This window comes from Cydia pomonella, chromosome 4 (assembly GCF_033807575.1).
Source record: "Cydia pomonella isolate Wapato2018A chromosome 4, ilCydPomo1, whole genome shotgun sequence".
NCBI lineage: Eukaryota > Metazoa > Arthropoda > Insecta > Lepidoptera > Tortricidae > Cydia > Cydia pomonella.
Window position 1 is genome coordinate 23,133,662 of NC_084706.1, and position 26,102 is coordinate 23,159,763.

The 26,102-nt window shown below is 36.6% G+C and overlaps 1 protein-coding gene across 7 annotated transcripts in view; it reads left to right on the plus strand.

The window, feature by feature from the left end:
• Window positions 1–26,102, plus strand: part of LOC133517310 (SH3 and multiple ankyrin repeat domains protein 3) — a 382,488-nt gene that overhangs the window by 158,833 nt on the left and 197,553 nt on the right. The window contains exon 1 of one of the 7 annotated variants that reach the window (XM_061850565.1): window positions 940–1,583. The exons of 1 other annotated variant lie outside the window; for it this stretch is intronic. The gene's annotated coding sequence lies outside the window, so the exon portion shown is untranslated. Of the gene's footprint in view, window positions 1–939; window positions 1,584–26,102 lie in introns of those variants that run through there. 5 more of the 7 variants (XM_061850566.1, XM_061850564.1, XM_061850561.1 and 2 more) reach the window with 5 other exon arrangements.

Below are 26,102 nucleotides of genomic sequence, written 5' to 3' on the forward strand. Positions count from 1 at the left end.
TAATGATGACGAAAAAACACTCATTTAACTTTTGACTACCTGTCTGTCCTAGTGGGTAGTGACCCTGGCTATGAAGTCGATGGTCCCAAGTTCAAATCCTGCTAAGGGCGTTTATTTGTGTGATGAGCACGAATATTTGTTCCTGAGTCGTGGGTGTTTTCTATGTATTTAAGTATTTATAAATATTTGTTTAGTATATTTATCGTTGTCTAAGTACCCCAACACAAGCCTTATTGTGCTTTGTGTGGGACTTAGTAAATTTGTGTAATAATGTCATATAATAATAATATTTATTGTTTAATAACCATACGTCGGGGTTTTCGGTGCGGGAATGTTTTACACTAGCCAAAAAACAGGTTACAACTATAAAAACCAATACTATTTTAATATTTCTAAGCGCATTTGAAGCTTACCTTCTATTTTTAATTCATGGTTTGGTAATTATTTTACAATAGACAAAGTTATAAATACAAGGGAATATTTCCGCACCGAAAACCCCGACGTATGTTAATAACTATAAATTAGGTAAGATTTAAATTTTCATCAAGGCATCATGAATTGACCACTTAATACCCAATTTCTGCCGCTCGTATTTCAAAAATAGCATTTGGCCGTTTTCCACAGATTTTAGTGACGAAATCGAGTGCTCAAAATTCAAAAATCTTTTATATTATATTTTCTCTTATTTTTATTCACACCTGCCATTGTCATTGACTCGTTTCAAACAAGCTCTTATTATCAATATACACTTATTTAATATTATATTTTCAATTTTTAACATTAAATTGTTTGGACAATCTCAAAAGTGTAGGGTAAACTACCCATTTATTGGCAGTAAATTAAATTATTTTTGGAAACCTACTTAAGGTTTGTTTATTCTTGTTGCCTTGTTTGTTCAGCGATAATATCGATTATAAACATAAGCTTTACAGTGACCTTTCTTACCTATCTCTTTTGTTATTGTTATTATATTTAATCACATTATTGGTTACTCTTTATTGTATCATATTAAAAGATAATAAAACAAAGGTCACGAGATAAAATGTAGAAATTTTTAAAACGCGGTCGCGGTTTTCTATACGTAGAGGTTAAGTAGGAAGAGATGATATAGGTACTTTGTAAAGATATACTTCGAAAAGATACGCAGGAAACAAGGATATTTACTTCTCCAAAAGCGATTTTATCAGAGAATAGATTAAAAAAATAGATGTCAATCAGCAAACATACAGATGGCATACCTACGACACAATTTTCCGATTTCCTCGTTTTTACTGTACTTAATAGTAATTAAACGAAGCCGGTTTAACGGGCCTACATACTGTAATGTCGCTCGTTCCATTCGGTCACCGGCATTCCGCTCATTCGTTCCGTTTCATTCGCTCGCCAGTATAAGCTGATAAGCTGCGGGGGCTGGTCGCTGCGCCGGTTGCGTATTTGTTACGGTCGATATTAACCTCTCGGATTTTGTGTTTTGTGTGTGAAATAAGTGTGTTTTTGGAGCTAATATACTACAGTGAACGTGTGCAACGGGTTACTTTTTTGTGTGTTGACAAACTTGGATTTTTCTCTGTTGCGGTTTTGTGGTAAGTCGAGATCAAAGATCATGGTTTTAGGAATACCTGCGGAAATGGTTGTTTTTTACTGATAACCGCTACTTTTTGCAATTCCTATGAATAACGGCAGTACCCCACTGGGATCATCAACCATTTAAGTGTTCTTGTTTCTAAAATGTAGTCAATCTACCCTCTTTTATTTGCCTCAAGTGTAAAAAAATGGATATACTTTGCAAGTAAAGTACTCAAAAGTGAAATGTATATAAAACTTTTCAATACAATATAATACTTGCACACCTATACGGAGTTCAAATACCTATTGTCAATATTTTTTGCGCAGAAATATTTCCGTCTCACCTAACTTTAATGGAATTTGTATTACAGTATCGTACATTTTTCATTGCACGTGGATTGTTAAAATCTTATCATTGTATACTACGTAGGTAGATATTAATTTACAGCTATTGGTATTCTTGCTCGAGAGCACACCTGGGTTATCAAATTTATCAACAATTACGTATCTAATTAAGTAGAAATAGAGGTATTTATCCCCAATTCAAAACTTGTGAGAACTGCAATTTTGCCTTTAAGGCAAAGTGACAAATCTTAAAATTATGTTTCTACTTGGTTTATTTAAATTTACTTCAAACGTTACCGATATTCTCTCCTTAAAGTTATAATGCGTATGAAATTAGTGTAAAATTCTTGTAAACTTTATTTTTTTGAATGCTATGTAAAATTTGAAAAAAGCTAAGTGAAATAGGTATATCGTCACGCAACAACCAAAACTCACTAATTGCCACTAGTTCAAAGTCATATACCTAGTTGGTTTTTCTTAGCATTAGAAAAATGTTAAACAATCTTGACGTCTTTTTATTGATTTATAGAAAAAAAGCTTTTTAATCAGTAACTATTATTTATGAAAGCAAAAGAATATAAATGATCGTATATGATTTATAATTATTACAAATTTGCCGTGATATTTTTTCGGAGTGTTATTCAATAATAAGATACGTCAAAATCGCTTAACTTCTTTATAATGCTAAAAACGGACTAAAGTGAACCGCACTAGCATCAAAACTTGTTTTTTTTTTGGAATTGTTGTCACCAAGATACCGATAAGTCAGGCATTGGTTGTTTTACCCTATCAATCGTTAATGGGCTACTGTTGGCTATCGCCGCGTTATCGCTGCGATGTGGTTTCCAACATGGAATAGGTAGTAGCATCTTTAGTACACGTGTACCTGCCTACACTATACAAATAAAATAAAAAAAATATAATAGGACATTATTACACAAATTGACTAAAGTCCCATAGTAAGCTCAATAGGGCTTGTGTTGTGGGTAGTTAGACAACGATATATGTATATAATATATAAATACTTAAATACATAGAAGACACCCATGACTCAGGAACAAATATCCGTGGTCATCACATGAAAAAATTCCCTTACCAGGATTTGAACCCGGGACCATCGGCTTCATAGGCAAGAGCATTACTCTAGGCCAGACCGGTCGTCAATCATATACCTACATTACATACGATACCTACACGTGATTCTCCATACAATCCAATCTGTACTTACATTTTCAATTGTTTTTTTCTTGGAGATTCCACAAACGAAATTGTTTACAATTAAATTTAGTAACCAGCGTTTCGCTGGTCTAAATTCGATATCGATTTAGCTATAATCGGTTATTATTTAGCTGTTGTATCAATTTGTATGAAATACAAGGTATAAGGGCCAACACACATACCCACGACACGTGGGTATGTGTGTTGGCCCCGCGATACGACGCCGTAACGTTGCACGACGCCGCAACGTGAGACGACAATTTTAAAATACTTGCGTCAATATTTTTTTATAAAATCAGATTTTAATTATTTTTATCAAATTGATTTCAATACGTACGTCTCGTTATCATACTATTGCAACTTGCAATAATATCTGGAGTAACGAATGCGCAAAAATATCGAATACTCGGGTGCAATTGGCTACTTGACTGTTTTTTGTAAATAATGTCAAACTATCTTGATTTTCCTGAGGAGGAGACTCATGGCATTTAAGCAACACAAAGATCAGATATGATTGAAACGCCTCTAACAAAATGATAAGGTGATGTGACGTTACATCATATAAGTCTGTCCTAAATGTATGGAAGATCAAGGAAATTGCCATTTTGACCCTGAACTATTGCGTTTATGTGTATAGTTTTGATACAATTTATTTTTCAATAAAATGTAAGGAATCGAATGGTACCATTTTCTTTTCTATTTTTGAAAGACGAAAAAAAAAATTTTTTTGACATTTTGGAGCCTTGTATTTTTTTATAATCTCAATATAATTTTTTAAATTCCACTTTTTTATAATGGATGGCTCATTTTCTATCCATTTAACTAAATTTTGTTATAATATTCAACATGTGTCAAGTACCCAATTGTACTTGTAAGTTGAGATGAGTATGTTGTGTTCTGTGCGACTCGATCAATATCATAATCAATGACAGATTTGTTTAAGCTCGAATAATAGGTGCTCAAGGAAGGGCTCAATTAATATACGTACATTCCCTTTTGCCTTTCTCACCTTCACAAACTATAATTACGTCCATTTAAATCCAATGCCATACCTTTATAATATTCAACATTTCGAAAGGCCACTGACCAAGTGACCACCTACCATTGTCCTCACTATTCTAAACCTTAATGCAAACGTATAAGGTCCATCGATAGTCAACTCATAGCAATACTATAGATGCGACTAGCGAGATGATCGGACGAGATGTTCTTATGGAACTTTCAGAGTTACATGTACAATTTTGTCTGACCCAGAAGCAGCAGAGAAAGCGCTAATTAGGGTTTCGTACCCAAAGGGTAAAAACGGGATTATATTACTAAGACTCCATCGTCCGTCTGTCTGTCTGTCACCAGGCTGTATCTCATGAACCGTGATAGCTAGACAGTTAAAATTTTCACAGATGACGTTTTTCTGTTGCTGCTATAACAACAAATACTTAAAATATTTAAGTGGGGCTTCCATACAGCAAACGTCATTTATTTGCCGTTTTTTGTGTAATGGTAATGGTATGGAACCCTTCGTGCGCGAGTCCGACTCGCACTTGGCCGGTTTTTTTGTTTGTTCTTGTCATATTACTCTCATTTTTAATTTCTGCCTAAAGTAAATGTTGAGAAGACCGGACAATCATTTTTGGTTGAGAAGACCGTCATAGTGCCAGAATTCTCGTATTTACGTACCTACGCGTATACAAATGTATACTTCGCTCAGACGCAGTGAGGATGGAAGCTCCGCTCCTTTTGATCTCCCGACCTTATGTAAGGAGAGTTAAGTAGGTACAAGAATTGAAAGCGAGGAAAGAGCCTGCAGACCAGGGGTCACCAAACGGAAGACCGTGGTCTAGATACGAACCGCGATTGTCATTTTATTTTTGAAACGGACCTCTGAAGAAACTAATTGGTGACCCCAGTTTTAGACGGTCTTAACTGATCGATAGACGGTCTTCCCAACATTGACCATTCTTCTAAGTGCCACTGCCACATCAAAACGTCAGTGATGACGTGATGGGTGAAAAACAATGTTAATTTTTTTTTTTTGATATCGTCGCATTGTGTATGTTCTGTCCCTCACGGACGCACGCGTGTGGTAACTCTATGTAGGTACCTATGTTGCTTTGAGGATTAGATACAATCTAGTTACAACATATGCAGTTTCATTTTGACATGGGATCAACTAAGTCGGGAGGTCGTAGGGTTAGGTTATTATAATGAGGTAACTAATCTAACTAATGATCAATATTAAACTATTATTTAACATGGTTACGAAAGTACAGATTATCGCAGGTTGCATTCTTTATAGCAAGTAGATTCTACTTAATAGGTGGCGATTATGCATGTGAAAGTTAAAATGTTTGGATGTTTATTGTGTTGCAATGTTTCATGTTCATTCAAATATATACCTACGTTTGAACGGATACGATTATCTTATCCAATGAATTAAAACTATGTGTTGGCTCTCACAATTGTAATTTTATAAATAAACAATGTTTTATTGTTTACAATCATTTGATTTGTGTGTTCATATTTCATCTTGATGTCTATAATCCAAAAGTTATTTTTAAGTATAATATTGTTTTCGTTTACCGCGATATTTAATCATAAAATAAAACTAGAAAGGTGTCCTAATGTGGGACCGGTAAAGAAATCAAGGAGACACATCTTTTCAAAACATTACATCCTATAATTAACATACCTACATTAAATCAAAAATACATTTAAATTGTTATCGAATTCAAAACTAATACTTTTATACTAAGAATCGAACACGTCGTTGGATCGTGCGTCGAACGTGGAACGTCGGGATGTGTTATAAATTAATTATACAGATGAAATGCGTATTATTAGTTTTATTTTATTTTTAAGTAGTTCAAGCCATCTTTGCAATAAAATTCAAGTAAGAAACACTCGGTAGACAGGTAGTTACCAGGCACCGAAACGCAAAACAAACGAAACAACATTTGTTTGATCATTTATACCAGAATTAAACATTAAACCCCTCATCGGAAGTGCGTGCAATCGATACCCACGCGAGCACTGGTGTCGGAATACACCCCCGGGGTAGTTCCAAACGAGTCGAGCACTTAGGCGAACCAGTTAAACGGGTTAAATGCAACTATAGGATAATTTAATCCATTCGCTATTTCTCAAATTGGTCGGAACGCCCTCTATGCTACGTTTTATTCTCCAAGATTTCCAAGAAGCTCAGGCTTTATCACTAGATGACGAAGCTCTGATAGTTCACGATGTTTATAAAATAGTAACGCAAAAAGACGCAATAACCTCAAAGTTGTATTTATCCTTATAAGGTTTTTTTTTTCAAACGAGCGATTGTCGCCGATTATACTTTTCTTTCAATAGTTTTCACTCATCAAGGCGATCCCAAGAACCGCAAGTATGCGTTCTTTTATCACCTAGTTCCAATAGGCACTATCGGTCTCCATCATCAGGTTAGGATTAACTAGTGATTTTCACATTGGATGCAGACCCGCAGGTCGCTCCGGTGTGTGAGAGAGGCAGCGCTATGATCAGTCCCGCGTCCCGCTTGCACAACGGAGCTGTGAATAGGTTCGCATCCAATGTGAAGTTTGCTTTATATGTAGTACCTAAGTGGCCAATTCGAACTTACATTTTGATGTCTAAAATGATGTCATTTATATACATTTGCGCGTGCGTTCCGCTCGCACTTGCGAGCGAGGCGCACATGCGAGCGATAACGAAATGCTAAATAGATATCATTTTGATATCAATATGTAAGTTTGAATTGCTCTCATAGTACGACTTTCCTACGTAAAGCAAAGGGAATGCATCGCTTTCGTTTCGTGCCAAATTGTATGTTGCGAGTATTGTAACAACGTAGGTGGTGTGTTATATTATATTATACGAGTAACTTAGCAGTCATAATGGAAACGATTGTCTGGTCGGCTGTAAGTTGTCTTGATATCTTGAAAATCATTTGAAAACATAAATTAGGCTATATCAATGTCCTTAAATTTCTGAAACAGAGCTACTTAAGCTTTTATCTTACTTTCAATGTATGTATGTTTGTACGGGTCAAATCTTGCAAGTTAAATTTGACCCACTCCGATTTCCGATGAAGTTGAAAATTTGGATACATATTTAAATTGGATGATGTCTGATCTCATCTGATGATGGAGACAGGAGGTGGAGTAATACGTAAACAACGTAACGTAATTGTATTTGGGGCTGTTAGAATTGTCTCGATAATATAAAATAAATAAATATTACAGGACATTATTACACAAATTGACTAAGTCCCACAGTAAGCTCAACAAGGCTTGTATTGAGGGTACTTAGACAACGATATATATAATATATAAATAATTATAAATACTTAAATACATAGAAAACACCCATGACTCGGGAACAAATATCCATGCTCGTCACACGAATAAATGCCCTTACCAGGATTTGAACCCGGGACCATCGGCTTCATAGGCAGGGTCACTACCCACTAGGCCAGACCGGTCGTCAAATATAGTTGCCTGTTAAAAGAAAAATACACTCAGGGATAAAAGCTTGTATCATTTAGACGACCGGCTTGGCCTAGTGGGCAGTGACCCTGCCTACGAAGCTGATGGTCCCGGGTTCAAATCCTGGTAAGGGCATGTATTCGTGTGATGAGCATGGATATTTGTTCCTGAGTCATGGGTGTTTTCTATGTATTTAAGTATTTATAAATATTAATATTTTATATATGTCGTTGTCTAAGTACTCTCAACACAAGCCTTATTGAGCTTACTGTGGGACTTAGTCAATTTGTGTAATAATGTCCTATAATATTTATCATTGTTCTGTTTACAAAAACCTTTTAAATGTCATTGTATATGACCCTCACTTTAAAAGTTTGTCTTATACACATATATGACTACCCATGATAGGTATAGTCGTCATCAAGTGCAAGTCGCATCAGAGGCCAAGGTTACGCAATCGCTCACCGTATCTCCTGCATCTTGTACAGTCAGTTGCGGGAGCATCTCTGTTCTTATGAAATGCATGTAATTTGGCATTTACGTAACATCTATGTCTGACACTTGTTTTCGTTGCTAAAAATTGTAATACAAAGTTTTGTATTTAAAACTTCCACTCGCTCTCATTTCTTTGTACAATTTCTAGCAACGATTTGCATTAATATGTAAGTCGGGTGACAATGAAATTATTGTACCATCGAGCTGATCAGATGATGGAGACAGGAGGTGGTTAGGTACTCTGTGATGAAACGACGCAACTTAATTGTGTTTGGGGTTTTTAGAATTGCATCGTTGTAAGAAAAGTACAGTCCCACGCAACTACACACAACACAATTACGCCAGTGAACTGAGGGGGGGGGGGGGGGGGGGCAGACACCACAGACGGGCATACATTGTTTGTAAAATTTGAGCTAGCCTGTACTTGCCTACGCCCATGAGTCTCAGCGATAAAAGCTTGTAATAAAAATTAAATTTTTGCCAAAAACTTATTTAATTTCATTTTGTTCATTAAAAAATTGACCTCACGAAGCTAAGGTAGGTTAAATAAAGATACGACTGAAAAAGGGTTTTTAATACTCTTGCTACAAAATAATCAGTTTCGTTATGTCTCCTTTTCGACTTCTAATTTCACTAATTAATTAGAATATTTAATGAATTTTCGCTACTCGGACACGAAAAATAACCTAGAGGCGAATCTTGAAATAGAAGTTATTTCAGGACAGAAGTAATGTTTCTTATTATGCAGGGTGTTTAAAAAAAAAATTACGCGATTTCGGGGTTGGTTCCATAGTAAAAGTTGCTCAGTATAACCTATATATTCACCCCGTAAATTATTGCAGGTGACTAAATAAATATCCTCTATAAAATATCGATTAGACTGTACCTCTACCACGGCCACTATAGGTAATGCCAGTAATAGCTACTAATTATCTACCAAGTACCTAGTTGTTCATAATAGTACGGTAATAATCGAACTTGTTACTTCAGATAAACATAATTACCTATTATGTTGCACTTTGTGTTATCAGTACTAAATCAAATAACTATGTATACGGACAGACACGGGTCATATTCGACATGCCTTAGGGTACAGCAAAGGTTTTGAAAAATCATAACGCTTTGTTTAGATTTTCGGAACTTATGTACGAAATATCATTTGATATTTACCAGTCGCTTTTCGGTGAAGATAAACATCGTTAGGAAACCGGACTAATAATAATCCCAATAAGGCCTAGTTTAACCTCTAGGTTGGTCAAATGGCAGACAGTAAAAACTAGTGTCTACGCCAATTCTTGGGATTAGTTGCCAAGCGGATCTCAGGGTCTTATGAGCTGGAACTAGATCATAATGCTACTGCCAAAAAATATGAACAACAATTTTGAGACCTTTTTCTAGTAGCCTTTTTCATCGATTCGAAACCTGATCATTGATCAAACAACTTTTGATCGATAGAAAAAGATCACGAACATAGGTCTAAAACGCACCATTAAAAACATCAAAATTGCTTCTAAAAATACGTAATGTTATTTTTGATCGAACTCTTCGGTTATTTTATGTATTTGTGTAAAATAACAATTCAATAACAATGATAGCTATCCTGGGCACGCACGGCCGTCCGCTCAGTGCTCAGCGAACTACGTTCGGAGAAGGTCCTGAATTGAGGTTCACTGGTACCTTAAGGCTATTGGGATATATTGATAAATAAATAAATAAATATCATAGGACAGTTTTACAGTATTAACTAAGTCCCACAGTAAGCTCAATAAGGCTTGTGTTGTAGGTACTTAGACAACGATATATAGGTATAATATGTAAATATTTATAAATACTTAAATACATAGAAAACACCCATGACTCAGGAACAAATATTCATGCTCACCCTTACCAGGATTTGAACCCGGAACCATCGGCTTCATAGGCAGGGTTACTACCCACTAGGCCAGATAGGTTATCAATATCATTGATTGGCAACAAATTGGTGTTTTTTCATTAAATAATTCTAATCTCCCCTTCAATTAAAGTATCCTACAGTTTTATCAACGCTTTATCAACAAACAATTAAATAAAACGCAATTAAAACGACACCCGTAGATATATAGTTACGGTATCGAGTGAACGGGGATCCCACCGGACACCATGCCCGTCCGTAGTATGAGACCTGACTCGTAACGTAATATGAGACGGCATCGTCCCCGCGTTCGCCGTACATACACTTGTAAAATGCCTAAAAAATTTGTTATTTTAGTACATTCAAATCCGTATTTTTGACACAGGTTTCACTGGTTATCGAATCTGATGACTTACATCCCAGAAAATATCAAAACATAATTAATTCTACGAGTAAATGACCAAGTACCCTAGGAAAATCTATGGAAAAAAATGGTAGTAGACATGGTTCGCATTTTTGGATATTTTCATACAAAAAGGTTTCACGAATAACATGATAGATGGCGCTGAAACGAGCGCGACAATTTCTACATCGCGCTTACGACATTTTTGTTGGGTTTGTATATAAGGATTGAAAATAAAACATCCCGCGTATTGCCACCCTCGCCTCGCCTTCGGCTCGGGTCACAATTTTACACGCGGCACGCAATTTCCTACTTTTCCTCCCTTAGGACACAAATAACTATTAATATTGCTATCGTTTATTGGGTTGGGTATATCTTTACATGTAATTTAATAGGTTATTAATAAAAATCAGGCCACTTACAGATATCAATCCTAAAGGATGTAGGTAGTAATGATACCTACTTACACTTAATTAATTTGGTGATTTATATAATATATAAACGGCAAAGAAAATGCGTACAACTAAACGGTACAGACTCAACACGGTGGATAATCCTTAAACCTGCATAATTCAGGCCTAAGTCTAGCTCGAATGAGAGCAATCTCGTAATAATGGCAAGTTTACACGGCAACACTGTGTAACGGATTGGACTGGTACAGCCTACGCTAATCCACTTTTGAAATCTAAATCTAACGACTTAGGTATAAATTTCAAAAGCTCTGACATTATCCCTGACATATTTTAACTTCTCAAGGGTATTACGTTTGAATTTAGGAATTAACCGTCCAAGAGGCGTTTTTTCATATACTACGTCGGTGGCAAAGCATACGGCCCGGCTGATGGTAAGCAGTCTACGTAGCGTATGTACGCCTACGCCTGCAACTCCAGAGGAGAAATGCACGTTGCCGACCCTAAACGTTGCGCTCTGGCAACCTCGCTCACCGGCAGGAACACAACACTATTTTATTTTATTTTATTTTTATTTTATTGATTTGGAAAGCAAACAGAAATAAGTGAGCAGGAGATAAGGTTTCAAAATACACACAAAGGACACTTATTTCCTTAACAGCTCTCACTAAAACATGTATAACAGAAATATTACTACACTTAACTACTCTTAAGGTACTAAATACAATTATTAAATTTACTAGTTCTATGAGTTTTGACCGACCGGTTTGGCCTAGTGGGTAGTGACCCTGCCTACGAAGCTGATGGTCCCGGGTTCAAATCCTGGTAAGGGCATTTATTCGTGTGATGAGCGTGGATATTAAATTTGTTCCTGAGTCATGGGTGTTTTCTATGTATTTAAGTATTTATACGAGTATATTATTATATTATTATTATTATTTTTATCTACGTTTACAATAGCTCAAACTTTGTATATGGAATGTTATTTAATTTTTTTATGTTTTATTTACTATTATAATGTTATTATTATTATTCGAATTTTATATACACGAGACATATTATGTAGAAATGTTTTAATAGGTATTAGATATTTAGTTAAATTTAATATTGTGTGCCCTAACAGGGTGTCATGAACTGACTAAATTAATGTAACATCTTATTATGTAACTTCATGACTGCAATAAATAAATGATATGATATTATATATATCGTTGTCTAAGTACCCTCAACACAAGCCTTATTGAGCTTAGTGTGGGACTTAGTCAATTTGTGTAATAATGTCCTATAATATATATAAAAAATATATATATGAGTAGGGTCTAGTGTTATTTGGCTGCGGTTTTCTTTAAGGTGAAGGTCTTCTGATTGTAATAACAGGGTAATAATTATCATCTGCCCGAAACAGACGTTTCTATCCGAAAACGTCAATTTTGGCACTGATAGATCATATCCATAAAAAAACAGATCAAAGTCTAAACCTGATATTACAATCAGAATACGCCTTCAGTTATCGCTCTTGAGCTGTAACAGACGGGCGTACCGGACCGCGACCGTGGTTATAACATATTATGTTTTTCTCGCTCTCGCTAATTTATACCTGCATCCTTAGTACGGGGACCACCTTCCACTCGATCGAACAGGGGCCTACCGCTAAAATCGAAATTTGCAAATTGCGAGGATCTTTCTCTCCTACTCTCACTAAGACGTAATTAGAGTGACAGAAAAAATACCCGCTATTGACGAACTTCGATTTACGCGGTTACCAAACCAAAGTCGCGGTCCGGTACGGCGGTCTGTTAGAGCTTTAAAGCAAGTGCGATGAGCGAATAAATATAAGAATTATGTATAAGAAAGCACGAAGCGGTTTCCGGTTATACTTTAGCCCTGTACTTTTTTGTCAGGTACCTATCCTTTAAATTGTTCCGCCACCTGAATGCTAAGAAACACTTTATTAAACAAATAATAATAATAAGAAAAAATATTTATTTTTGAAAATAGGTTCTTTAATATATTTAGTAACTCTTAACTTAAGAACTATGTTAGACTATTATATAAAGGAAAAGAAAAGAAAAATAAAGTACATAAAATTGAATAAATTTTAAATTAAAATATAAATAGGTATCAAACCATACTTACCTACTTAAAAAGATACGACTCCTCCGTCATTTCATGCATCCATTATTATTCTATTATGGTGAACTTTGTTTATTTATTTATTCAAACATTATTGCACAGTAAAAAAATATACAGTGGCAAAAGTCGGACTTAATGCCACGCGGCATTCTCTACCAGTTAACCTTTAGGCCAAACAGAGAAGCATAATTGGTGCGGGTAAAGAACACTAAGACTTGAAGCTTAAAATTGATAGGCACGATATTTGATATTTTTTGCTGGAATAAATCTTTTTATTTGTTAATATTTCGGGTTGAATAGGTACTATCGAACAACATGATTCCTGTCATTACATTGGCATTACATTTCAACAGTAATATTATTAAGTATGACACAGTACGTTATGTCAGGTTGTTTGATCTTACATCACTTTTAGGCACTCAGCACACGGCGCGTAAGCGTAAGAGATGCGTAAGCGTATCGTAATACGCCCGTAGAACGACATCTCTACAAGCACTTACAAGTTCAAATAAGTCCGCACACGACGCGTCGTCGTAGCGTAGCGTATGAGATTTCTGTCGTCATTACGACAGGCGTAAAAAACAAAACTTCTGACACAATCAAACAATATAAAATCTTCATCTAACGAGAAAGTAAAATCGTCGATACATCCACCGAAGACATCTGACGCCAGAGACACCATGATTTCACTTATAACACGATTATGCTTATACGCTTGGTGCCCAGAACTCTACGCGTCTCGTACTCTTAACGTTTTTACGATACGCTAACGCGACGCTTACGTGCATTCTCCTGTTGAATGCGTCATCATAATCACACCACTTGCAATATTGCATCTAAGATTAATCTATGATGAGTACTAAAATAGTTATTGACGTCACAGTCTAGACTTCCAGGATCCGTAAACAAAGGGCAATAATATCGCCTCCCTTCACACAACAGCCAAACTTTGGAATATATTAAATAGTTGTAAATAAATTTACACAATTACTTATCGTGTACATCATGAAAAATTTTCACCACTTATACTCTGTATTTAAATAAAAGTAAACAAACAATTTGTACATTTTCGGGTAGTTATAACATTTATTGGTTCTAAATACAAAACCACCTGGACCTGTCACTCTTAAGGAGCCATTTGAGGGTAGATTTAGTTTACTTTTTTTTTAAATACTTACCTATGGATACAGAGTATAAATGGCAATCTGTCCATTTCAACAAACTTCCTGCTTCGCACAACTAAGCTGTGGAATGAACTGTCGTCCGCGGTACTTGACTGTTACCTTCAAACCTTCAAGGAAAGAGCGTACTCCCATTTTAAATGCTGGCAACGTACTTGCAACCCCTCCGGTGGAGGTGTCCATGGGCGGTAATGGCTTACCATCAGGCGATTTGTCAGCCAAATGAGCGCATAAAAAAGCTCTAATACACATTCATTTATTTGTGTGATGAGCACATGTGTATGTGTTTAAGTATTTGTATATTATTAATATATTTATCTAAGTACCCACAACACAAGCCTTCTTGGCTTACGGTGGAACCTAGTTCATTTGTGTAAGAATGTCCCTATAATATTTATTATGGTTAATAAACAATAAATAAATAGTGTAAAAATATCTTCCATAATATCAACGAAACGGGTTACTACGTTTGTATGGTCGTCCACTATCATCTTATTTACACACTGGCATATAGCGTCCATTCACCTTTCAAAGCATGGTCCGAAAAAATCACGCAGTATACCGCAAATACTTGATAATCAGCGGCCACCGTATCAGCAAGCACATTTCTCGGACGTCGATAACGTTTTAGTAGGTCGCATACTTTCTACTTACGCTTACTCGTATCGTACAGTTACTCCACGCGTCAATGGTACTATCATGGACATATACGCTATCGAGAACGTAATTTACTTTCTATACATCTCGCTCCCACTTATACATATTATGCGAGTACGAGCGAGATGCATTGAAAGTAAGTTACGTTCTCGATATCGTCGTAGCCTGATAGGGAATGGTTTGATAGATTCACCGAGCGAGCGAGGAGTCATTGTTGTTCTTATGTTTAATGCAAATATTATGTTTCCCTTCAATGAGAGCTACCGTTTTTGTACTCAGCACGCCACCATTTTGACGCCACTGTTGAGTAAAGTGCTGTAAGCTCAAAGCTTAAAGTCATTGTTATTATGGGTGCGATAGTTTTTAATTCCAAATCATATTTAATAGCGTCAATAACACCGAAAAAAAACTCTTTCTTAATAAGTTGCGCCTTCGACCCCCTTAGTTTTGCACGTCTTTTTCTTAATTTTGCTTCTAAAGTATTTATACTCATTGAGCCGTAATTCATAATAATATGTTCAATAAATAACCCGACATGGTACAAAAAGTTCACAAAATAATTAGAATTTTAAGTACCGAGTCTCGACTCCTTTATTGAGTCTTTTTTAAGCGCAACTCAAAAGAACTCGAGTCTCCGAATAATGGCTCAGTCAACAATTTTATAGGTTTTACCTAAACTACAGTAAAGGAAATAGGTGTTATTGTATGATTTATGTTATGTACATCCATGAATACATAAAGACAACGCATTTCGAAGTTATTTGTAAAAAAATTACAAGTTCTCCGAAAAGGACTCAAGTCTCTACAAACGACTGGAGTCTCTACAAACGACTCGAGACTTTAATAAGTCGAAAAGAACTCGAGTTTCGTCTTAATTATAAGAGTCTGAAAAACTGAGTCGAGTCTTAACTTAACCAACACTAGGTGTTGCTGTTTGCGCGCCGCCCCGCTTGCCGCGCCGCGCCGGTCGCGTGCGTCCAGCGTCGCATATCACCATGCCTGTCACGTTCTAACAAGTATGTAAGTGCGAAAATGACAGGCATAGTGACAGATGATAAAAATGCGACCATGCTGCCACCGCTGGAGGCCAAATCAAACTTACATTTGCACATCAAATGATGTAATTTTACTATCATTCGCCCATGTGTCTCGCTCGCGTCAATACATGTACGGACAAGTCCGAGTGAAATGCACGTGCGAATGACTCTGACACTGATCTGTCAGTATCAAAAGTGAAGGTTTTGGTGGAAGAAATGTCACTTGTGACATTGACAGCTCAGTTTCATATCGGAAACTGATGGAATAAATAAAACTCGAATTAGCCTGATAGTTTTGAACGAGTTTGTTTTTGCCAAGCTTCCTTTTGTATAGTTTATGTAGTGTAGTGCGCGACAATCCACTCCCGAAAGTCTACTTACATTAAGTGGGTATACAACTATAAAACTATGTACATATACATACCCTACGAGACGATAAGTGTTTTGTTTATGCCAGAATCATGAGCTTGCATACATCGATGGTCTTGAGTGAATAAACAACGTTAGTAATATCAAAACCGTGACTATTAAGGTGGAAGTACTAGTGCTCGACGCTGCACTAGTACTCGACATGGGCACTTTATGTCAAAGTGACAAGGATTAAGTTTGAATACAGAAAAATCTTCGTTGTACAAATTTAACCTATATTTCCCTGAAATAAAGTGCCCATGTCGGTGACTAGTGCGGCGTCGAGCACTGGTACTTCTACCTTAGTAATCTTTATTCAATAAATACATACCAATGCTAAAAACCAGCCAAGTGCGAATCGGACTCGCGCACGAAAGGTTCCGTACCTTTACGCAAAAAACAGCAAAAACAATCACGCTTGTTGTATGGGAGCCCTACTTAAATATTTATTCTGTTTTTAGTATTTCTTGTTATGTTATAGCGGCAACAAAAATACATCATCTGTAAAAATGTCAACACAACTGTCAGATAACAGCCTGGTGACACACAGGACAGACGGACAGTGGAGTCTTAGTAATAGGGTCCCGTTTTTACCCTTTGGGTACGGAACCCTAAAAACGGCGCACTTACAGCTCCCACACTAAACAAACGTGATACCAGGCAGATTAAACGATTAAGGATTAAGCTATATAAATTTACATACAATCGTACGGGAAACAAAGCATTATTACGAATTTGACTTTATTTATCGCGGTATTATGGAAATACGGTATCTTGACAGTTAAAGACAGATAAGTTAATTGAGACTGTTAAATTCTTCCTACCCCGCACAGCTACACTGTGGAATGAACTGTCACCTGCGGTATTTCCGGACCTTTACGAAACAGTATATTTACATTTCAGTGTTGAGGCCCAGTCCGAACTCAGTTACAATCTCTATATTTGGAGATCATCATCGATCTATGAACTCAAAACAAAAACGGCCGTTTTAACTTTGGACGCCTAGATTGACGAATCCAGCAACGTAAAATACAATTATTTAGCAGTGGCGCTAGTGAGCACGTTGATGGGCTCTTAACTAAGTTTAGCCTCAATTATATAATAAGTAAAGTCCGGCAATGTACTTCCAATCTGTCTGGTATTGCGGGTATCCATGGGCGTCGGTAATTGCTTGCCAGCATGTGATTCGTCTGCTTGTTTGTCTCCCATATAATAAAATTATTCTTAAAAGTCGCATGTTCTGTTGGCTGCATGTCACTCAGCTAGACTCGGACTTTGGGTAAAATGTCTCCGTTTATATTAAGAGGAACCGCTTCTCCATACAAATGTATTCCCCATTTTCCTCTTTCGATATTGATATTATGAAAAGTATTTTTATATAATTTGATTTACTATATTAACCGTAGCTTGACTTTTTTCGAGTTTTTGATTAATGTAAAAGTTAAGAGCGAAAAACAGTTTTTATACAATTTTTAAATGGTTCTAACTCTTATAATAGTTAAAAATTCGAAAAAAATCAAACGCAACGTCAACGTATTTTCAATAATGTTAATATCCAGAGAGGAAAATGAGGACTACGTTTGTATGAAAAGGGGATTTCGTGCGGGCCCTCCACTTTCGTCTTCATAGGTATAAATTAAGCAACAAGTTTGCCGTTTGTACAGTAATCGCCAACTTGACTACCCACGTTGCCATACTAGTTGTATAGGAAAGTAGATAGCAGCTGAGCAGCTGTATTTACATATTTACATTTTAGGAAATAAATATATAAACTGCCTTAACGTCGGCCGTGCCGTAAGGTGGCCGATGTTGGAGAGCCACCTCAAAATGAAAAACAAGAAGAATAGCCAAAATGCAAGCCTTAAGATTTTGAATATCCCCTCTTAAATTTGAAAGAAGCCTACCTTTATTATCTTCTATCTGACTCACTGTACAGTTTTAGCGGGTCAGGACCTTTAACACTTGGATTTTAGTTTTGTTAAGCTTTTTTATAGATCAGTCCTGTGGCTACAGTACTACGATGAACGCGAATTTTAAATAAAGATTGATTGTCTTTATTATTAACTGGTCTATTTAACGTAATTTAGATATCCGGTATTAGATTTATTCGAGAATTAGCACTTTTGGTTGTTGTCGCGGTAAATATAATTATTGCTATCGGCTATTCGAATTGCTAGTTTCCCCTTTTCAATATGTATATCACTAATCGCATGTAGGTATAATTGACTTGATAAACGTTAATGTCATTCTTCAGGAATGGAGACTGTGTAGAACATATGTTTAAATATTTTTTTAAATGTTTAATTTAATAGATAGGTACAGTCAGCATCTAATAGATAGTGACGCCCAAAGTCGCTAAAACGCACTGTAAAACACATCTTTGTTCCCATAGAAATAAGAATGTGTTCTGATTTCTGACATACTTGGCGCCTGAGTGGCGCTACGTAATTTTCGGCTGTAAAGATAAATATAGATATGTTTTTTTTTCCGCATTATGGCGTTTCCACGGGCGTCACACACTGAAATTGAAATTAATAACACACATATTTCACAATTCTTAACATGCATTCTGTACACACGTTCCATTTATCCAAGCATTTCACACTGCCGTGATTACCTCATGGGAAACAATTAAGTCGCTCCAACAATTCACAAACAATCCAAATCCAACTCTATGTATAAATTGTTACGGTATATATTGAAAGTGCCCACTTCCCTATAATTTAATTCACTTTTGTTTTGAGCGAAAGATTTGTCGATTCGGTACCGGTTAGCGATTAAACATTCTAAAAGTTATATCTTACTCAATTTAGTGAGTGTGAAAGAGATGGTTATTATTCGAAATTTTCATGATATGTCGTCAATGAGCACCGTTTTGTTTCGATCTCTCTGTTGTAAATGGGGACCTGTCAACTGTCAATTTCATTGTCTATGGCATTATCGATTTCCATACAAAACGTATCACCGTCGAGAGCGCCATCTACGTTTAATTTTTACCGGCCTTCCCCATTTTTATTACCGTATAGGTGTTGTTTATAAAGACCTAATAAACTTGAATTTGAATTATTTCTTTCATAAACACTATACCTCTCGCGTCTAATGTTGGTCACTATGACAATTCATTTTCACATGGAGTAGCTGTCATTTAAAATGTTTGTAGATAAATTATGGAAGTTTAGCACATTCATTAAGAAATGTAACATTTAAGTAGGCAAATAAAATATGGTAACAATAAATTATACAAGTGTTCTTAAATTAACCAGTGCCCAGAGACTTCAAGGAACTGACATTAAGCGTAAACCCTACATTTTTAACTAGGGCTACAAAATTAGGCAAAAGTTTATTTATTTCCATTTTTTCCCTCAAAAGCGTGATGAAAAACTACAGGCGGTGCAGGAATTACGAACTCGTGTTAATTAAGCCCTCGACTTCAGCTTCGGACTTCAATTCACACTCGTTCCTAAATTCTTGTTTAATACACAATGTACTAATAATGTACTGTTATTTTCACTACCGTGTCTGTCGTTTCCTAGATTGTAATATCCAATATAATGTAGTTTGTGCTGCATAATATTCGGTTGCACTCATTATACTTTAACTAATTGTACTACATACAAAGTGTGGATTAGTGGATCGTAAATAATTGCATCTATCAGCAGCGTGTAAATACGAAGTACACCGATCAACAGAGTTTGATTTCGGACTTACAACTAACGGATTATTTGAACTAACAACCGCACTTTGACACATTTTTGATTAAGAGGGTATAATAGCTTTTCGAATCTAATGAAATAACGGTAATTTTTCCATGAAATTCCATTTCGGGAGAAAATGGTTTCCGCCAACAAAATCTTAACAAATCACTTTTATTTTGATGTCTGTATACATAATATATTCTAGATTTATAGGTTTCACTTTAAAAAAAATAACATTTTTCATTGTTCATGTTGAAAAAAAAGGAAAACCTATAAACCTTGTTTTTCATTGTGTCAATGACGTAATAAAAAAATCATGGAGAATGGAAAATATTTAGAAGTGGAATACTTTTCTCTTTTTGTATGGACGATCACGTGGTATACTTTTCTCTTTAAGGCTTGCACGCCGGATGCGTGTGCGTACACGTGCATGAGCGCGTTGTAATATACAGATCCTTATGAGAGACGCCACACCGCTTGCGTGACGTCTGCGTGCGCGGTTCAAACATTTTAGCACACGCCTTAATTCACTATTTTGACTGTGCTCGGTTATTTGATTAAGGTTCTTACAATTACCGAAGAATAGGATACTTCTTTCACAATTTAGTAGCTCAATTGAGCTCGGTGCTATTGGTCAGTTTTCCTTCAATAGACAGAGAAAATGGGTAACTATAGTCTGTATCTTTGGGTATTAAAAAAAAGGTAAACAAACAATTTGTACATTTTCGGGTAGTTTTAATATTTATTGGTTAACCAACCAAATACAAAACCGCCTGGATCTGTAACTGAATGATCTGACTTTAAACCTACATTATTTGATCATGTAATGTTTTCATCTACCCTCAGCTGCCTTAACACATTCACTGCCGGGAACCCACCTGGTGGGCGCTCGTGAACTTTGTTCAGATGCCGGACAACGCGCTGGGCGGGTTGTTTTGTACGCAGCTATACACCACCGGTTTCTGGGGTAGTGCGCCGTATTTTGTCTGGCAGTGAATGTGTTAAGGAGCCATTTGAGGGTAGATTTTGTTTACCTTTTTTTAAATACCTAAAGATACAGACTATAAACAGAAGACCATCTTCTTCACCGCCGCAGTCGTATTACGATCTGTATTGACTAGACTAATGAGTTAACAATATCAGTGGATCACATTATGTATTCTTTATGTAACGGAGGTAAATCAACATAATGCGCTGTTCAGATCCACTAATGATTTCATTTACATTATAACCTTGTTGTTTGTTTTTCTTCCAACACTATTTCTATGTTCACATTGGTTGACATTCGCCATTTGCTTTTCATTAGTATATTTAGAAATGGCGTTCAGTGGTTGTGTAACTTGACTATCAATTCTCTATTTTCCAACGCTTCTTCTCATTTTAACATATTAATTGTCAGGTTCGGCCGAAACGTTAATGCAATTGATGTTATGGTTTACAGTTCAATTTGAAATGATTATTACGTTATTATTCAATTGCAATTTACGTTCGGGCAACACTGTTCATTTTAGTAATAATAATTAGTACGGGGTCGAAATTGCCGCCTTTTTGACGCCAATGGTGGATATATCCGCACCATAGGTCCAACGTCCGTCACGGACCACAGAGCAACATGGACCTGCATCCTGCATTATGACCTGGCTTCGTCACGTGGCGTCCGAGTGGCAGCTTTTATGTTTGACAAGGTTAAACATCAATCAAGTATAGATTTTCTACTGGAAATTTAAGTGTTATTCTACTTTTTACAATACCTATTCACTTTTCACCAGTGATGGAAGTGCCCATTCCACAGAAGAACAAATCAATAATTTACTATTTAATTATAATTGTACCATCTGTGTAATGTTCTAGCAAAAAAAAAGTTTTCTTGCCAAAAAATCTACTTTTTATTCTATACCGTACTGAAACGGAATTTATTTTATTTCTACCTGTTTAAACCTGTCACGTTGAATGATGGTCCCTCTGACAGTTTATATCTATATGGGTATAGACATTTTTTGGAAGTAGAGCACAAAATTTACATTGAAGTAATAAAAGTCAGTAAAAACATATTTCTTCAATTTTTGAACTTGAAGGAACTGTCATTGCATCCTGATGGATTACGTTTATCGTGATGGCTCATCTACATGATGGGCCATCATACTGGCCCACTAAGATGGACCGGCGTGTAGAGGGCAGTGGTGTCGAATGGCTTATGGCGCGGCAGGATGCCGGTGGGATGGCCACGGTGTCGGTTTTTCATCCGCACATCAAAAATAGTGGGCCAGCAATGGTAGGTACGCATCTACACGTGGCCCATTCCATAGTGCGTGCTCACAACCATCGCATAACGATCTCGCCGGTTTAGCTCTGGGCCCTCGTGTAGAGGAAACATCACCATCGCATGTCCATCTTGCTGTTCCATCGCTGGGCCATCGTGTAGAGGAGTTATTAGAAGTAAAAAGATGGCAGACGTTTATTTATACCGCCATTTATCACGTCAAGATGGAAAGTTAGCTTAGAAGGATCCTAAGTGTTTTTGCATGGATCATATAAGGAATTAAAATGCAATACGTGCTTGTCAGCGACAAGTGTTAGACAAATAGTGCATCAATATGCAATATGCAGCCATCCGTGCCAACGATGCGACCAATCACGCAATCACGGTATCGTAGTATAGATCGTGTCATTCACGAGGACGCATGACTTGACTCTTATTGTCGTGTTATTAAAGGTTAGATTTGACAAATCTGCGCGTCATCGTGGATGACACGAACTATAAAAAGTTGACTCATAAGTATCTTTGTATGCTCAGCTAATAGGACAAGACCATATACATATCTTAGTAGAGCCAGACCAAGGTAAAGCCCGACTAGAAATATATGATCATTGTCAAGAGGGCGCTTTTATTCTCATGTATGGGGTGACAGTTCAGTTTAGTATGGAAAATTTAGTTCCAATGAAATTCCGCAATATGGCGCGTGATATACTTATATAATTTAACTCGGCAGCGATTTTGATAGCACGTGCTGTGCAAGTGTTATTTTAAACGTCATAATATAGAAGCTTGATGTTTAAAATAACGCTTGTATAGGTAAAACACTTAAGTAAGTCACCTGTTGTATGTAGTTGTGACGTGTTCGAATAGACAATACATGTTTAAAAGACACAAACAAACAAAACAAATGTTTATTCGAACACGTCACAACTACATACAACAGGTGACTTACTTAAGTTTTTTACCTATACAGTATGTGCTATCAAAATCACAGCCAAGTTAGCTTGGTCTGTCTTTAACCACATGTTTGTCTCCTTAAGATGAAAGTGGAGGACCCGCGCGAGATCGCCTTTTCATACAAACGTAGTCCTCATTTTCCTCCCTGGATATTAACAAACTTACAAACAAACAAACTGTGTCAAAATAGCTATTGTTCATATACATCAAATTATGTAAAAATATTTTCCATAACGTCAATATCCAGAGAGGAAAATGGGGACTACGTGTGTATGGAGAAGCGGCCGTCCCCTTTCCTCTGAAATTATAAGCCTTACTGGTTATTATTTTTAATATCCAGAGAGAAAAATGGGAACTACGTTTGGATAGAGAACTTAAATTGTAATTAAAATAATAATATAATATTACTTCGATTGTTTGGCGGCGGTCTTAATCGTCATTCTCTGTAATACAAACTAAACAAATAGCGAAATATCGCAATAAGTAATTGCCTTAACTTGACTAAAACGCCAATAAATAGTTGGCAATAGTCTCTCGAATACTAAAGACGGAATAAAACGCAGTTTCCAACAAAGGCTCTCAATATTAATCAGCCTTACGGCGCCGCGACGAGGCAGTTTCGTGTCTCCACGAGGCATTCCTGCTGTTATTCCAAACGCGCTAACTCACACTGTGACGCCGCCATCTGGACCACGTGACAGTTTGCGTCCAGTCCGCGGCCTAAAACGTAAATTCCAACCAAAAGGCTTTCAATATTAATCAGCCTTACGGCATCTCGACTAGGCAGTTTCGTGTTTCCGCAAAGGCATTCGATTCTAGCTATTGTTCTGAACGCGCGAGACTGCCACCCGAAAAACTGCCTCTGACGGCAATCCAGGGCATGAACAGGATGGCGTTTACTCTGCTCTGCTGTATTCTGCTCATTGTCCTGCTCATTGCTCTGCCGTCAACGACTTTATTGTACTGATTTCAGCAGTTACATGCACGCAGTGTTTACCTGTAATTGAGTGGATACTCAAGCAACCTTATTTGATAACTTGTTACTTATAAATATGTTTTATCGCACCTATTGGCAAACCTAAATAAATAAATAAAATGGCCTACTGTAAACGACACATTTGGCGAAGCCTTGCCTTGCAACATGATCTTCATTGAGCGAGTGAAGTGAGGTCAAGTATAGGGGAGCATTTTTCTTGTTTACTTTTGTAGTATTCTTTATATAAATAGTAGCGCCTGAACTAACATGTTCACTCTTTTGACTCACTCTTCTTCTGCCAGATCGGTTTACACAGTAACATGTAACTGCTAAATCTATACAAAATAAAATATATATAAGTGTTTGGAAGTGTAGTGATGAGTATTAATTAATTACCATCCTCCTACGGCACCCTAATATATAATAACTTTCTTGCCGAGCTTTTCTCGAGGGACTACTGTTTAGGATTCTGCAAAAAAGGAGTGTATTTTTTTTATATGTTCGGCTACGCGCATGTAACACCGTAACTCTACAGCTAGCAGTACCCAACACTGCTGCTCTTTCAATCTGCCCGCATAGCCAACGTGCCAATCGTTAACGCTCCGTAGTGAACGAAACCCAATTGTCACTGTCGCACTAATATTGAAGATATGGAAGGTCTCCATAGGCAGAACTGTTGCAAAAGAGTCCAGCTGTCAGCTATAAATAATAGTTCCAAATCTCTCCAGAGTAGCGCTAGAGTAACTAAGAACCTAGGCGTTACTGACGGAGTGAAGTGCGCTGTCTATGATTAGATTTTTTTCGCAAATATTCTAGGTAGCGTCACCTATTTATGGTTTATTTCGGACACTTTTTTGTATATGAAGATTCTGTTCCTATGAACTCTACCTTCCATAATGGAAGAGTCATAGAGAGAGGTGACAGAACCCGCATAGAAGCTTGTTTGCAGAGGGGGTCAGTGGTCTCTGCAGCTTACTGTACACAACTCTTTAGGCATTTGGAATACAAAGACAGATGAAGATCGGCGGAGTCGTTACTTTAATCGACTTTTTCTGTTAACTATTGTTCAAATTGCACTTGAAACAGATAAAGCCCGTGATAGTGCTGTTCTCGTTTAGATTTCTGAGAATATAACGATTAATGATCAATCGATTGTGTACTTCATTGTTTACCATGATTGCTAAGGGCTTCAAGATAATATTAGTATTTAAAAACTGGGCTGATCTATGTCGGACCACTCAAAATGAAAAAGTAAAAAGGATCTTGTCAAAACATGACACTTGAGATCGATTGTGTGGTCCTAAACAAACGTTTTAATATACCTTGGAGGATTTAACAACTGGAGACGCCTTGTCAGTAATTTTCTGTACAAAACAGTCTGCCGATTTTTGCGGGGGAGGAACACGTCATATGTATGGCTATTTGTACAAATAGAAATTTGTAAAAATGCTACCAGGAGTCGTCTCATAAAGCATCTCGTTTGCACTCACTGGTGCACGTGAGATGCCTGATGACAAGACTCAAGGTCATATCAAAATAACATCGAAAACCATATCAATTTGTTACAGCAGAATCGACCCCTCTTAATAATAAATAATTTATTACAGGCAAAACCCATAAAAATGTTAAAGTACAAAGCATAACTTACAAGACTTACTTTTGTTCTCTTTAAGTATCTTTGTATTATGATAATAAATCTTATTTAATAAAGCTTATAGAACATCCGCCTAAATTGGCTTCCGTTTTCCTTTACAAAAGGAATTATCATAGTGCTTTTTTTTATATTATAGGAATTTTTTCCCGTATAGGTACGAATACGGGATTTTATAGAATATCGTAGTGACAGCAATTTGACTTGAATAAAATCCGGTATACGGGAAAAATTACCGCCGTGTGATTCTAGCCTAATGATAGCTACATTTTTAGGATAGATTTGCAATTCTATTCAAAAGGGATAAAACATTAATTAACTAATTGCGTCGTGTA